This window comes from Dermacentor albipictus, unplaced genomic scaffold, assembly GCF_038994185.2.
Source record: "Dermacentor albipictus isolate Rhodes 1998 colony unplaced genomic scaffold, USDA_Dalb.pri_finalv2 scaffold_14, whole genome shotgun sequence".
Classification (NCBI taxonomy): Eukaryota; Metazoa; Arthropoda; class Arachnida; order Ixodida; family Ixodidae; genus Dermacentor; species Dermacentor albipictus.
In genome coordinates this window covers 2,955,236-2,972,275 of record NW_027225568.1, presented here as the reverse complement: position 1 = coordinate 2,972,275, position 17,040 = coordinate 2,955,236, and positions in this window count along the sequence as shown.

Sequence of the window (17,040 nt, the reverse complement as noted above, 5' to 3'; positions counted from 1 at the left end):
GTGCTTTTGAAACAACTGAAACAGAAGTTGAATGCTGACAGAGGGTCACGGCAGGCTCCATTACTCCAACCAGGAGATAAAGTGTATGCGAAAAACTTCTGCACAGGTGCACCATGGGTATCTGCCAGTGTTTTGGATGTCAATTCACCGCTGGCCCATGTCCTTTGTCAAGACGGTTCGACATGGAGCCGACACAATGACCACTTGCACCTTGTGCAGACAGCGCCACTTCGTACTGCTGGAGCAGAAGTTTCTCAACTGGAGCAGCCACCCATCCATTCTCCAGCTGTCCTGGATGTGCTTCATGAGAAAGAACCAGCCATGCATTTCCCAGCTGCACCCGACGTGCTACATGAGGAACAATCGCCTGGAAGTGCATTTGAAAGTAGCTGTGCCGTGGATAACCCTGTCATGCTTTCACCTTGCACTCCAAAGTTGCGGCATAGCACAAGAACTCGAAAACCAGTGATGAAGTACTCCCCGTAGCATATATCTTAAGAGGGGAGGAGTGATACAATGTTAAAGTAGCGGAAATGCAGCGCCCCCAAACAGCGCTGCCCTTTTTGTGTTGCTGCTGCACCATGCCTAGCGGGCAAGACATAAGTGGCCGCAGCAGTCGCGTTCGAGGTTAATAAAAGATGTGAGTTCGTTACTACTAGGCGTGCTTGGCCTGTTTCTTCGGTGGCTGCGCTTTGCGGCCCAACATGGTTCACATTCACTGAGCCATACGCAATTGTATCACTTTTCAAACAAACAAAGGAACCTTTGACTACATGTTTGATGGTGAAATCCTTGCTGTGAAGTGGAACAACAATAAGTGCATTTGCACTGTAAGAAATTACGGCGTAATTCAACCGGCAGCAACTGCCAGCCGCTACAGCCAGGAGGGAAAGAGGGTGAACATCGCACAGCTGAAAGTAATTCACAAATACAACAGCCATATGGGAGGCGCTGACCTTCTTGACCTGTTTATTAGCAACTATCGCCCATGCATTCACGGCAAGAAGTGGTACTGTCCTTTGCTGAGCAATTGGCTAGCAACACTGCATGTCACTGCTTGGACACTCTACATGGAACTTGGAAGTGAGCCAGTGCTTGACCAAATACAATTTACAAGACAACTAGTACAAGGCCCATTGTCTAAGTGGATGATGTCTCGGGAGCGACCAGGCCCGATTCGAGCCCTCTTGTTCCACTGCAGAGGAGGCAGGGGTCATCATGTGGTACCATTAGGCAAGCAAAGCCATTGCCGGCAGTGCACATAAAACATCAAAATGAAGTGCCAAGTGTGCAAACTGCCCCTGCATATTCATTGTTAAGTGTTTACCACACGTGATAGCAACAGGCTTCTGCAAGTTTCAGAAGAAAAGAAAGTGCCACCTACACACTTTATGCCATTGTTCTCTTTTGGGAGCATGCTGCATTTCATGAAAGCATTGAACAAGTCGAATAAAACTTGTTTTTCAAGTGCGACTCGCATTACGGATGAAAATGCACCAACTTATTTTGTTTTGTTATGGCCGCTTCTAGTACCGGCATTTAATGCATTAAGACAGCAATGCAAGGAAAATGACCACTCAAGAAACATGAAAAACAGACAGCACGAGCGCTGAACAAACAAACGAGTTTTATTGCTGACAAACTGACATATATTGATGCAGAGTAACACTAAGTAGAGCAAAGAAAGAACAGCATCGAAAACACAAATAAAGGTAAGCAATGACACCTCTGGACTACCATTAGCTAACATAGCACGTGGTAAGCTTTATTTATTTATTTATAACAGCACAGAAATTGAACTTCCTTATCCAAAGGCACAAGCGAAGGGTTGCTGATATAGTTGCCTTGTAGCTTGAATATTCCTTCTGCTTTCAAAATTTCGTGCCTACTTGTATCACAGATCTTGCTCACAATCTATGTTTTTTCAAACTGTGACATGCAGCTACAGTCACCACAGTAGGAGGCTAAATGCCCTGTAAAAGCACGGTCTACGTTGTACTTGTGCTCCCCAATCTATTCGTTGGGACAACAGCCTGTTTATGCTACGTAAACTCTTACAAGACAAAGGGATGCAGTATGCTACATTTCCACAGCAGCTGACAAACCTTTCACAGTGTTGCTTAGTGCAGCCTTAGGCTGTACTACCTCCATGTTAACCTTACTGCATAGACTAGTGAGGCAATTTGGCGCAGGAAAGGACATCCATGCCTGCCCTTGTGCCAGTTTTCTTCAGATTATGGCAGAGGCAAAAGAAAAGTTAATTGAAACACGCACAAAGTGCAATTTCTCTGAATTACCCACAAAATGTTTCTTGTTCTTAAAATTAGGCGCAATGAAAAAAAAAAAACTCGTGCACATATCTCGCCTTGCATTCTGCAATTTTATTGGTGCTGAGGTAGACTATTTTTCACAATAGAAGTATTTCGGGAATGCACTTCACTAAGTGTACAGTTACCCACAATTTTTTAATATAAATTGGAGGGATTTGATTTCATGGCTCGTAAATTTGGCTTGAGGAGCAATAAACTGTTATTGAAACACGCATGCACGCACAGTCAATAACCCTTTTGCACTGATATTAAAAAATAATAAGGAATATTCTATCTGGGTTTGACAAATGGATTCTGAACTGTTAGAACTTTTAGAAGAAGTCTTATTGAGAAATTTCAGTTGGTATTTTTGCTTGATTAGTGGTATTTGTTTACAGTCTTCATACTATTATTTGGACGTTATCACAGCATGATTGTGCACACCCATAAAACCCGACCATAACGGTGGTCAACCTTTTTGATGTGCTGCTAAGTTTCACTTGATCTCGTTGGATTCCGTCTGCTTGTATGGCGTTTCAACTAATAATCTAGTGGCATAATTTTAAGCGCATTTTACCCGCAGAAGTTTCATAATTTAGAAACAAAAAACGCCTATCTTTTGGGAACTTTGGGCCTGGCATAGGTACACAGGCTTAAAATAGGCATTTCTGACGGCAGGTGGCATGTGTTTGAAGCATTCATTGTACCCTAAGAGCTGCCAAGATAGATTCTGCCTCTGTTAAAGTCATAACTGAGGTCACTATCTGGGTTACGTGTGTGCTTGCTGACTAGCCAAGTTGTAGTTTTTTGTTGAAGACCAACTTCAAGATTGAAATAACGAAAGCTGTGCCCATAGAAGTGTATGAGCGCCAGCCAGGACCTTTGGTCGGGCTCAAATTGACCAAAAGATTGAATTAACAAGACTCAAAATAATGGAAGTCTACTGTACTTAGGTTATTCCTGCGGCCAGTGTAAGCTGACAATTGCCCCCCAAGTTTTGTTTCATGTGGATGCCCCACATTTTTGGAATGTTGTGTTGAAACAATGGTTGCCGTCTTCTGCTGTTTTTATATTGATCATTTTTTGGAGTTGGGGGGGGGGGGGTGAGTTATCGGGAAAGGTATGGACAACCCAGAAGAGTAAGGGATTTTCAAAAACTAATTTGTGAGAAACCCCAATTATGCTTGCCATTGTGAATGTCAGGGCACTAGGAGCACCAACTAAAAATTCGCTAACCATTTACATGGGATGAAGACGGTACCCTCTTCAAAAAAAATAACACACATGGTACATGAGGAGTGTTACTACTAATAACTTTGGCAAGAAAGAAAGTGTGGACCAAGCTCAAACAGATGTATCGACAGAGAAGCCTGGGAGCTCAAAATTTAACTTGGAAAACTCTAGCTAAAAAAAAAAAGTTGAAGAAAATGCTCCTAATAACACAACAGCAGGACCTGATAGAATTACAATACAGTTGATCAAACAGCTGGGTCCAAAGACCAAGGAACAGCTGACCAGTGTCATTGTGCAAAGGATTAAAACAGGAAGTTTTAATTGGGTGGCATGAAAGCAGAATAAACCTATTTCTAAAGGCAAAGGTGATAAGGATAAGACAAGCTCTTTGCCGTTTCCTTGAAATTAGCTTTTAAGTGCAAAGTGGACTCAAGTTCTTGGCTGTGTTTTAGAAAGACAAAATGACAAAACATTTTTTTTTAATGGTTCCCACTGTAAAAGTTTAGTGTGCAAGTATAAATGGCACCTGCAGCTTTCTTCCAGACAGCAAGATAATGCGCCAAAGGCTTTTTATCGCTGCCTTACGTCTCTTTATCTCACTCGACAAAGCCCTTAGAACGTTGACTTGACTGCCTTCTACACTAGGAAAGGTTGCGAAAGTTTGGATGTTGTCTTGTTGCTTTGCGAACCCAACTGTCCCTTTGTTGCCATCAAGCGGCTGAAATTACACTCGTGTGCTTTACTGGCAGAAGTTCATACAAAGTCAGAAAAGGTACTCGGCACCTGGCTGGCTAGTCAGCTAGCTAACTAGCAGTGGCGTCCGCCCACTCTGAACAAGTTCGACTGCTGATTACAATGCACACAAGCCAAAAAGCTTCCAATGGAAGACTTTGGAAAAGTCAGCACCGCCTGTGATGCTAAGAGCATTATGGGAAGGTTGAGGGTCAATTTCGGTTTTGAAGGCCATACGCTGCACTGCTTGATACTGTGGGCACCGCGGGGTGCCGCAGCAAGCCCGCTTGCCAAGCTTGCTATCAAAGTACTCTGAAAACTGCATGCTCTCGTTGGTCTCTGTGGGGGAGCCAGGTGATAGGAGCCAGCGGGAGCTAGAACCGCTTGCACTTTGACATGCACGAAATGTCTTGCGCTGTCTGCACATGTTGGCCCTATGCACGGAAATGTGCACATGTGCACAGACTATGCACTTGCCGACGCAACCTCCTTTCTGTGAGAAATGTCCAAGAAGTTATCTGCTCGCGAAACGTGCGAAAGGCCTCCAAACATTGTCAGATGGCTGCTGCAATCAATAAGGGTTGCACAGCATTTTGTGAAAGTGTGCTCTTGCATGCTCTTAAGAATGAAAAATGCACTCACAGGAACCTTGTAGCTGTTGCCAGTATACAAAGGTGAATTTTTCAGCGCATTCTTGGAAGCAAGTGCACGTGGCAGGCCATGTTTACATGGAATCCGTCAGTGGTCCCCGGCAACCTAATTGTCAAAACGCGTTGATACATTCAAAGATATGCATTCGAAATAACATTCTCGGTATTATAACTGGCACGAGGCATATTCTAGTGCATAACACACATGGCTAAGAGCCCCACGAGAAACTATTTATGTGCCGAATCGCTTTAAATGTGATCCCAGCTGGAAGATCTGCACACATACGGGGAGCCAAAATGCAGCAATGTAGTAGCGTACGTAAAGCTTCATGTTCTGATTGCATGCCACTGTCTTCTCAGCAGTGTGCCGTAGCTGTGCGTTTAGAAAAAGCAGGTCATTACTCAAGCTTCACTGCATATAGCGAGCAGGCAAAAAGTGGGTACTGGATGCACTTGGCACACCGAATGTGCGGAGACGTGATGGCTGCAGTACCCTTGCAGCATTTTGTGAGTTAGACGAGGCACATCCTACGTGGCTGGCTGCAAGTGAAGCAGATGACGGAGCACTTTTCTCTTGATCTCTTCACAGATAGCCAGATACATCTATTAGATGTGCATAATATGGTACACCTTGGACATTCAGTATGGCCATTAGGTATCCAGATTTATCCAGAAAATGTGTGGATGCACTATAGATCATTCCAAATGCATCCAAAAAGTGTAAGTGACATGTTGCGGGGATGTCAGGACTGTATATATGTAACATTTAATAAATGTCCACAACATCCTGTAGATATATCTATTACATCTAATAGATGCACATTCTATTCTATTCCATCTATATTTACCAGACCTACGTCCAGAGGACATCCACTGTACTATGTAGGGCTGTATCTGCAACATCTATTAGATATACACATTGACGTCCACTTGATGTGCTTTGTACTATATTTGACTGCTCCTTATAGTCATGCATGCATGCACTGGGTTTCTTCAATATGTTGCCCCGGACTGGCTCAGACGCTGCTATTACAGCCAGTGAGCGTTGACGCACGCAGCTTCTCAGACAGACCTGGACTGTTTGATACAACAAAACAAAGTAAAGAAGTGCCATTGCTACTAAGCCAAGAAAAACTGAAGTTGTCACCACCAGCATCTTCATTGCAAATGGATGGATGGAAACAACTTTATTCTGAATCCGGCGAATTTGACGACCCGGGCTCAGGTCTCCCATGAGGGGACTTCGAGGCCTTGCCTCGTCGCCGCCTCTCGGGCTTGCTGGACAGCCCACTCTTGTGTCTTGAGGTTGGAGCTGCGCAGAGCGGCGGCCCACTTCGACGCAAGAGCCTCCGGAGCTACTGCCATTGTAGCTGATGTAACCCGACACTCCCACAACATGTGTGACAGCGTCGCTCTAGTTGCCTGACATAATTTGCAAAGAGCAGTCGGGTATTGCGCGGGGAAAATGTGCTGCAATCGCACCGGACTGGGGAAGGTTTGTGTTTGCAATTGTTGCCAGATGACTGCCTGGCGACGTTTCAGCATGGGGTGAGGTGGGGGCAGCAACCGCCTGCCTAGCTGGTAGTGCTTGGTGATGTCATTGTACCTGACCAGGCGTTCTCGCGTGTTTTGAGCCAGCAGTTCTGAACTCGAAGAGGCGGTCTCCGATTCTGCGCGGCGGGTCAGTTCTCGCGCAGAGCGGTGTGCTACCTCGTTCAAGTTAATGAGGCCCTCATCGGTGGGGGTGGCGACGTGCGCTGGAAACCATATGATGGCGGTGTTATCTAAGTGCTGTCGACCAGCTTTCCTTAGAATCTGGAGAGCTTCGGAGGAAATGCGCCCCCGCGCGTAGTTGCGAACTGCGGATTGTGAGTCGCTAAAAACTACCTCGCAGAGGGGGTCGGTAAGCGCAAGCGCAATTTCTACCTCTTCTGCTGTTTCGGGGTATTCTGTTGCGACACTACACGCGTGCGTAAGCCGGGAGCTAACGTCTACGACTACCGCCGTGAACCGGTGTTCTCGTGTGTATTCTGCGGCGTCTACAAAGCGCGTAGTCCTCTTTCCACCCAAGGAGCGCAGCAGTGCCGTGGCACGGGCCTGGCGTCGGCCCCGATTAAATTCGGGGTGCATGTTTCGAGGTATAGGGGCGACAATCAGCGTGTCGCTGAGGTCAGGTGGAATGACCTGTTTCTGACCGTGTTGGACGTGGTAGTTGAAGCCGAGTTTCTGCAGGATGTAGCGGCCCGTGGCTGTCAGAGACATGCGTTCGAGTTGAGAGGTTCTTTGCGCATCCACAATTTCCTCAAGCGTGTTGTATACCCCCAGCTGTAGCAGACGAGCAGTGCTTGTGGACTCCGGTAGGCCAAGGGCGATCTTGTAAGTCTTGCGTATAAGGGTGTTGATTTTCTCCCTTTCAGTGACATTCCAATTGCAAAACGTCTTGTTGGTATCAACTATTTGGCAAGTACGTAAAAAGTTATGGGGTTTTACATGCCAAAACCACAATTTGATTATGAGCCACACCGTAGTGGGGCTCCGGAATAATTTGGAACACCTGGGGCTCTTTAATGTGCACCCAAATCTAAGTACGCTGGTGCTTTCCCATTTCGCCCCCATCTAAATGTGGCCGCTGCGGCCGGGATTAGATCCCGCGACATCGTGCTTAGCAGCCCAACGCTGCTAGCCCTGATAGCCCTTCAGCAACCATGGCGGGCTGCCAAGTACGTAACGATGTGTAATGATCTACACAATAGAAGCTGTGAAATACTATGGCATACTGCAGACATTACAGGCAAACTAAATGGTCGCACACAGTGAAAAACAGCTTCTGCCTCATGAAAATAAAGTAGGCACTAAAAGTACAACATAATGCCATCTCTCGGTTTCTTAAAGGGCCCCTGAAACGGTTCGGACAAATTTTGTAGACGAGCAGGGTACAGCTTAAGTAGAACATTCGCACCACAATTTAAGTGAAGCGTTACGTATTAATGGAGCTACAAGCGATTAGAAGTTACCCTCCTCCCCAGCCATGTTTTTCCTCCTCAACTCGTTCGCCGAGCGAGCGGGGTTAAGCTCCGCCTTCACTGGTCCTGCGTCACGATGCGACGTCACATCGTCCACTTCCGGTTGTTTTGAAGCCCGCCCCCGCCCGCGCGAAACCTCTCCGCTAGCCGCTTGGCTGTCGACCCCAAGCGAGAGCTATCGAAGCAGCGTGCGTTGCGAGCATTCTGTCGTAGCGCCGAACGTGTCTGGTATTCCGTTGGCCACAGACAAGCTGGTCATATCGGCAAATGACTGGAGGCATAAACTCAAGCTGATGAAGGAACTTTGGCGCAGACGTACGTGAGCGGCCTGATCAGTCTGCACGGTCCAGACACTTGTTGGCGCAGCGCTTAACCAGCCAAACAAAGCGCTAATATTGCTCTAACCAAGTGTAAAACATTTTAAACAATTATAAAAACAACGTTTTGATGATTACACTCCTGCGAAAAATACGCACCAGCAGCAAAAAAGAATACGCTTCGTTGCTGCTACTGTGTATGGTTGAGCTCTATGCCACCAGGTGGCTGCACCGTGCAGACAATTCACATTTGCCCTTCTGCTCATCTCGGCTCATCCCGTTACGGCACAGTCAAGCGGCCAGACCCTGTCCCCTTGCGCTTACGTTTGCCCTAATACGGGACTCGCGAAACGCTAGTGCGTTAGTAATCTTCCGGTGTAAAGTGACGGCCACAAACGCGCAAATACTGGCGCCGATCGGATAGCGGCAGTCCGATGCGCAGCAGCCAGTTCGCTCGCACGCTGCCCTGCAGAGGGACACGATGTCGCAGCTTGACATATTGCCAGTCGCTACGTTTGCAGTCCTCAAGGCAACAAAGTCGAATCATAGTGCTCGCGAAAAGACTGAGACCAACTCTGACCGCGGAGCTCTCGTCAAAATGGAGTATGTTGTAACACAAGCAGACGACACTTGCTGTGTGCCGGAAGTGCTTAAGTGTACTGAAAAATTGTTCTTGTGCATTATCTTTCTGCTACTTTCTCTTTATAAAAACAGATTAACTAACATTCCAACTATTGCGGAGATCATTTGTTTACCATAAAGTTGGAAAAATTATCGATCACGCGCCCTGGTCAGCCAATCGGATAGCTCGCCCCACTGACGTCATAAGGGCGATTTCGGTCATTTGGGTAGGGGCGGCTTAAAATTCCGCCGAGCAGTGCGCTGCGATCGGCAGCGATGTGCATTTTTAAAGCCTTATAATAAATTACACGCTTTACCCAGAGCACTTAGATGTTTCAATTAATTATCAGAAGGACCTACTCTAACGACTCAGTACGTTTGTAGAAAATCGTCAAAAGCGTTTCAGAGTCCCTTTAAAGGCAGAATGAGAACTTAACGCAAGAACCAATACAAAAGTGTCATCCACATAACAGCTAAGCATAAACATACTAAAGCATAAATAGAATGAGGTTAAAAGCAACGCTTGAAGAGGAACAGTTCGCTCTCAACAACCAAGACAAGTTGTACTTAGGTGAGCAACAGCGTAGTGATAGTTGCACTCTCTCAAGCAAAATAAAACACAAAGGGCACATTATGAATAAAAACAAAAGCAGAATTCACTTATGGAAACGTCAAAGCACTATTTGACCACCCTTGTATTCAGCACACTAAAGAAAAAATAGAAATAATGTAGTGAAACATACAGGAGAGCGTGGGGATACGCTTACCAAGCATGGGGATACGCTTGGAATACAAAGAAAGGTGAGGGGTTATGGAACCTTGCCACGGACCTGGGACTGTGCCTGATCACCGATCCGTCTTTCCCCACCCGCTGTGGCACGTCCACGTGCAGGGACTCCACGCCCGACCTAACTTTTGTCAACAACTCGAAACAAGCCAGTTGGGAAAACTCGGGCACCGATCTAGGCAGCGACCACTATATCATACACATAGGTATAGGTATGCCGAAACAAGAGACTAGAACCTTTCGGTGCACATACTGGGACCTTTTTAGGCAAGTTAGAGCGAAGAGAGTAGAATCGGAACCGATAGAAGCGGGCAGACAGTCCTTCCAGACCTGGATCAACCAGCTCGAAGAGGACCTCAGGGAGGCCACTAAAGAAATTAAGACCGAAGAAAACAAAGAGAGCATAGACAGTAGGCTCGCGCATCTGATCGAGGCCAAACAATCCATTCTGCAAAGATGGAAAACGCAAAGACTGAACCGAAAGCTCAGGAAAAAGATAGCGTTGCTAAACAGACAGATCGAGGAGCATTCGAGAACGCTCGTGAAACAGCAGTGGGACGAAGTTTGCCACTTGGCAGACGGCAGAATCAAACATGGAGGCAGTTGGAACAAGACGTCTATGGCAGAACACGTTATCGACACAGGCGATTCTCGACCAATTCATCAGCATCCCTACCGTCACTCTCCTTTTGAAAGGAACCTGATTGAGAAGCAAGTAGAGGAAATGCTGCGCGATGGGATAATAAGGGAATCTCGCAGTCCCTGGTCATCACCTGTCGTCCTCGTAAAAAAGCCGAACGGGTCATGGCGTTTTTGTGTCGACTTTCGAAGGGTGAATGAAGTTACGAAGAAAGATGTACATCCACTGCCGCGAATCGATGACATTCTAGACGTGCTACAGGGCTCAAAATACTTCACAACACTTGATCTTACATCGGGCTATTGGCAAGTGAAAATCAAGGAGGAAGATAAGCCGAAGACCGCGTTTGCCTGTGGGCCCGAGTTCAATGTTGTTCCCTTTGGTCCGTGTAACGCCCCGGCCACGTTTCAGAGAATGATTAACAAAGTACTCGGTCTGCTTTGGAAGGTATGCTTGGCTTACTTGGACGACATTGTAATGTTCTCTAAGGACATGACCGCTCATTTGCAAGATTTGAAAAGCGTATTCTTGGCCTTAGACGCGGCGAACTTGCGGCTGAAGCCGGAAGAGTGCAGCTTTGCTCGACAGGAGATTAAGTACCTTGGTCACATTCTCACTGGCGAGAACATCCGACCGGACCCAGAGAAGGTGGCCGCGATTGAAAAGTTTTCCCCACCAAAAAACAAGAAAGGTGTGCAGAGCTTTCTCGGAATCTGCAACTACTATCGGCGATTTATCAAGGATTTTTCTCGTATTTCTCGGCCACTCACTAACCTCACTAGAAAGGATGTCCCTTTCGTCTGGGATGCGGCTTGCAAAGCGGCTATGCAATCCCTCAAAGAGAAGCTAATCACGGCGCCCGTTTTGCGTCAGTTTGAGCCTGGGAAGCCGACAGAGGTGCACACTGATGCCTGTGATTACGGAATTGGTGCCGTAGTAGTTCAGAAAATCGGATCCCAAGAGAGAGTCATTGCCTATGCTAGCCGACACCTTAATAAGGCTGAGATGAACTACAGCACCACTGAGAAAGAATGTCTCGCTGTCGTGTACGCGTGCGGACAGTTTCGTCCGTACATTTTTGGGTCTAAGTTCACAGTCGTGACCGACCAAGCTAGCATGGCCTGGCTAATGAAAGTGAGAAATCCGAATGGTCGCCTTATGAGATGGTCTCTGTTGCTTCAGGAATTCGACATAACGTTGCGACATCGCCCTGGTCTGAAGAATGAAAATGCGGACACGCTTTCCCGCATTCCTCATGATCCCGCACCAGCAAGCGAGGAAAACCCATTACCGTTGCTCGTGCTGGATCATGTGGACATCGGGGAAAGGCAGAGAGAGGATTCCTGGATGCAAGAAATAATACAGCACCTAGAGCAGCTGAGTGCGCCCGTTGTCAGAAAAACGAAAAGAACGGCACGGAGCTTTCGGCTGGTCGACGGTGTATTGTAGAGAAGAGCGAAAGGTTTTCAAGAAGATAGCGCAGCACTCGTTGTCCCCAAGTGTTTGAGATCGGAGGTTCTGAGGCACTGCGATGACGACATCACGGCGGGCCACCTCGGTTTCAAGCGCACATGGGAGAAAATTCGCAGCTGCTATTTCTGGCGAAAGATGTTTTGCCACGTCAGCAAGTATGTCCTCTCCTGCCCTGACTGTCAGACGCGAAAGCTACCACCCGGAAAGCCGACCGGTTTTCTCCAGCCAATCCCACCTGCAGGTCGCCCTTTCCAACAAGTGGGCATGAATTTTCTTGGCCCTTTCACTAAAAGCAAAGCAGGAAACCGCTACATCCTCGTGGTTACTGACTACCACACGAAATGGGTCGAAGCTGTCGCGTGTACAGCGGCCACCGCTGCAGAAGCTGCTAAAGCCTTCGTCGAGCAAATTGTCTTACGCCATGTGGCACCAGAAAAAGTGATAACAGATCGAGGGCAGCATTTTGTCGCCAACCTGACTGAAGAAATTTTCCGACTTATAGGTAGCGAGCATGCCACTACTATAGCGTACCATCCTCAAGCGAACGGCTTGTGCGAGCGGTTCAACCGCACGTTGGCCGATATGCTCAGTATGTACGCTTCGTCGCACCATCGCGACTGGGACGAATTTCTTCCGTACGTGCTGTTTGCATACAATTCTTCTACCCACGAGACCACCGGGTTCACCCCGTTTTTTCTTCTTCACGGACATGAGCCTACACTTCCTATAGATGTAGCGCTGGGCGCGGAACGCGGTTTCGACTGCCCACTGGACGCCAGGACTGCACACTGGCCCTCCGGCTGCAGCGTGCTCGCGAGCTAGGGACCGAACGGGAGAGGCGTCAGCAAGTAAAGAACAAACGTAGTTACAACGCTAAACGACGTAGTGCAATCTACCATGCGGGGGACTTGGTGTATTTGTGGACTCCCTTCAGAGCTCGGGAAAAGACAACAAAACTCCTTCACCGATACCACGGGCCTTCCCTCTTGTTAAGCGAATCGGTGAGAACAACTGGGAGGTAGTGGATAGAACTGGCAAAAAACGCGACGTTGTTAATGTTGCGCGCTTAAAACCGTGCCACGTCAGACAGTGCTCGGATAATGACGACGCAGACGACGAGCCTGTTGACGGACATCGAGAGGAAGTGTGTGATCCAAGTGATGCGGTGCGCGAGTGCGATTTGAATGGTGCTGTGTGCGAGTGCAGTTCGCGTAGTGATCGTGTGTGCGAGACAGAGACTTGTGAAAGAGTGCGCGTAGTAGAAGACTCGGACGCCGGGACTGAACTTTACTCCGACTGGAAGATATTCCACAACGAAGGCGACCCGAGAACTATCACTGCTAACGACACGGACACTGATGTGTATCACAGCGCAAGTGAATAATCTTCATTGTTAATTTTATTGTGTAGCGCGCGCGAATGAACTTGATGTTTCTTGTCTTGTGCATTTTGTTTCCATTTTGTTAAAACTTGTTTTTGTTTTATGTGATGTTAAATCTTCCCGACGGATACTTCAGTTTTTTATATGAATCCCTAAATGTACGTGTTTAATTTGTACGTGTTTAATTTGTTAATTTGGTTTTGTAGTAATGATTTGTAACGAGTGGGACACTCTTTTTCGTAGGGGGGAGGTGTCGCGAAAAGAGTATGGTGCGGGCCTCTTTGCTTGCTTTCCGGGAATTTTGTGGGCTCCTCGACGTGGGGGGAAACCTTTGTACCCCAAATAACGCTTCGGCGCCGGGCATGTACTGCCGCCCGGCCGCCGCGCCTGACGTCACACGTGCACCTGATGCGTCCTCGTCCCACGCTCGGCTGTCAAAAGCCGATTAGTGATGGTCAGAGTGCTTTTGTGTACGGAGTGTTGACGCGACCATTTCTTGACCCCTTGAACTCTGCCGCTCATTGGATGATGTCGGCTTGCCTGATTGGTCGGAGTAACGAAGTAACCGATTGGTGGAGAAGCCTGCGCCTCCCGCCGGTCCGCGGGTCCCTTGGATGCTGGGGAAACTTATTTAAGGAATAGTTTGGGGTAGTTTTAGAGTGAGCAAGTAGACCGCAGCAGACGGCGTATCTTCACCAGGGGAGACCAGGCCGGTCAGGCAGGCCGACGACGACCAAGTCCCCCCACCCAGTCAACCCGGGTTGTGGGGGAGTACCGGGGTCAACGTATCGGATGATGATGGGTTGATGAGATATGTATGCTCATGGACGCGGTGCCTTCAAAGGTGCCAAGTCCTCCTCCCATCTGACAACGGTACGGGTATGACATCGTTCTGTTTGTAAATATTTTTATACATTGTTAGCTTAAAGTAAATCTCAAGTGAATAAACTTAGTTATGGAAATGCTACTTCTCGTCGTCGTACCTGTGGATTTGGACTTGCCCCTGCCAGAGCTCATCCCCATTCATCTTCCATCTCCCTGGTGAGTTGATGCGTTTGATATCTCACGGCTGCGTCACTTCGCTACAACTGGCTGACAGTGGTGAGACGGACTGAGACGGTGAGTGTTTGGTTCTTGCTTTGACTCCCTAGGCTTCATTTTGTGGTTGTTCTGTTTAGAACAGTAGGGAAGCTAGATTGTTGATTGTTAGCTGGGTTGTTTTCCTAGGTAGATTTAGCGAGCAGGACCAAGACAGTAAAGCAGCAACCATGGAGTTAAGGACACTGCTGAGAGACGAATTTTTTATTGTTGCTGAGGAACTGGGCCCAGCGGTACGCAAACAAATGCTAAAATCGGAATTATTGCAGCTAATTTTCGAACAGGCCAGTGAGGAAGACATTGAAATGGGGTTGTAACTTCTTAAAAAAAGAAAGGAACGGGACAGAGAGAGAGAGAGCAGAACGGGACAGAGAAGAACGAGTGAGAAAGAGAGGAACACGAGAAAGATCGCGAGTTAAGAAAACTGTAACTTGAACTTGAAAGCAAACATTTGGAGTAGTCTCAAGGAAGTGGAGGGGCTCTGGGACGATCAAGTGATGCAGAATCATACCGCATGGGCAGGCTCTTAAAGCCATGTGATGTCGGGAACGGCATAGGCTTGTTCCTAAGAAATTTTGAAAGGACTTGCGAGAAGATGAACTTCGCTCCGAGTACATGGCCACAGCAGTTGCTGTCTATGTTGCCGTGTGAGGTGGCGGAAGTAATAACCAGACTCAGTGCGAAGGATGCCTATGATTATGCGAAAGTTAAGGCTAGTCTTCTCAAGAAATACCTCATTTCAGCCGAAGCTTTTCGGCAAAGGTTTAGAAGCACAGGCAAGAAAGATAGCGAGGGGTATCCGGAGTTTGCATACGGCTTAAAGGCCAACCTAGTCGAGTGGCTGAAAAGCGCGGAAGCGTACGACAGCAGAGACAGGATCATTGAATGCACGTGTCTAGAACAGTTTTACAGAAGCATCCCACAATCTGTGAAGCTGTGGGTGCAATACAGAGGAAATGTAAACACTGTGGAAAGGGCGGCTGAATTAGCCGAAGAGTACGCAACGCGTAGAAAGCTGAACGCCGAGGACGGAAATTGGGACGGTCGAAATGGACCCAGGAAACCATTTCCGTTCAAGAAGGGTTCGCAGACTAGACGACCGGAACCTGTAGACGTAGAGGAAAAAGCCCTCAGAAAAGAGCGAGGAGAAGTCTAACGAGGAAACCGTACAAAAAGAACAGAAAAGAAAATTCGAATCTTTTAGACCGATCCGCTGCTATAAGGGCCACGAACTGGGACATATCGCTGTAAACTGCGGGAAGCCTAGCGTAGTTTTCTCCTACAGGGATGAAAAAGACGAGAATATGGAACATTTAAAACCATATCTTCACGACCTGGAAGGTAATGGCAAACCATGCCGGGTGCTGCGAGACAGTGCCGCCATTATGGACATTGTCCATCCGTCTTACGTGACGATAGATGACTTCACTGGAGAAGTAGTACGGATTAAACAGGTTGTAGAAGAACACAGCGTGTGTCTGCCCATGGCCAAAGTCAAAATCAGTGGACCGTTCGGGGAGCTAGTGAGCGAGGCTGAGTTTCCAAATTTTTGTCGCTGCACAACCCTTACATTTTTTCGAATCGTTCAGAGCAGTTACTGCGGGACAAAGTCCTTAAACTGGGAGAGGGCGTAGTATAGGCGTTGACACGAGGCCAAGCTCGGAAAATCGCGTCGCTTTAGGCTGAAAATGGAAAAGCTGCTCCAGTGGATGTAGCAAAAGAGCTAACATCAGTAACCGAATCTGAGCTAGGCTCGAGGGACGAAAAAAACGGTTGAGCAAAGCCTGCCAGCTGACCAGCTCAATGAGAGCGGATCACTAGGGTGTCAAAGTTCACGCCTGCAGGAAGAGCCAGCTGACGCACCCGCAACCGAGATAGGGTCATTACTCTCACAGGCCTCAAAGAACTTTGATCAGCTCTTACGTGTAGACAGAGAGTCACTGGCAGCCGAGCAAAAGAAGGATGGCAGCTTAGCTAAACTACATCACACCGCTAAAGAAGGCATTGCTAGGCGCAACGTGACGATGCAAGAGAGAGGAGGATTGTTATATCGGCATTACAGAGATCGAAAGGGTAGGATTCTATATCAGTCAGGGGTACCTACAAAGTACAAGGAGGACCTTTTGACGCTCTCTCATGGAAATGCGTGGTCTGGCCACTATGCACAAACAAATAAAAGGAAATATTGTTTATGAAATAATAGTGCCCTGGCTATTTCAAAGGCGTAGAAAACTTTGTAAGATCATGGAACGCCTGCCTGCGCTCGGGTAAACCAGGAGAAACATGGAAAGCTCCACTGAAGGTAGTGCCCTTAAAATCGGAACCTTTCAGACGAGTTGTCATAGACACGGCAGGGCCTCTACCAAAGATAAAGTCGGGTTACAGGTACTTGTTTACCATGTTGTGTCCAGCTACAAAATTTCCAAAAGGAATCGCTCTGAAAGAGCTCAGCTCAACCGAAGTAGTAGACGCGCTTCTGAGAGTGTTCGCACGAGTTTGATAGTATTCGCACCCTCTCTGTAATGCCCCGATGGGCATTACAGAGGGGATGAGTCATCATCATCATCAGCCTGGTTACGCCCACTGCAGGGCAAAGGCCTCTCCCATACTTCTCCAACAACCCCGGTCATGTACTAATTGTGGCCATGCCGTCCCGGCAAACTTCTTAATCTCATCCGCCCACCTAACCTTCTGCCGCCCCCTGCTACGCTTCCCTTCCCTTGGGATCCAGTCCGTAGCCCTTAATGACCATCGGTTATCCTCCCTCCTCATTACA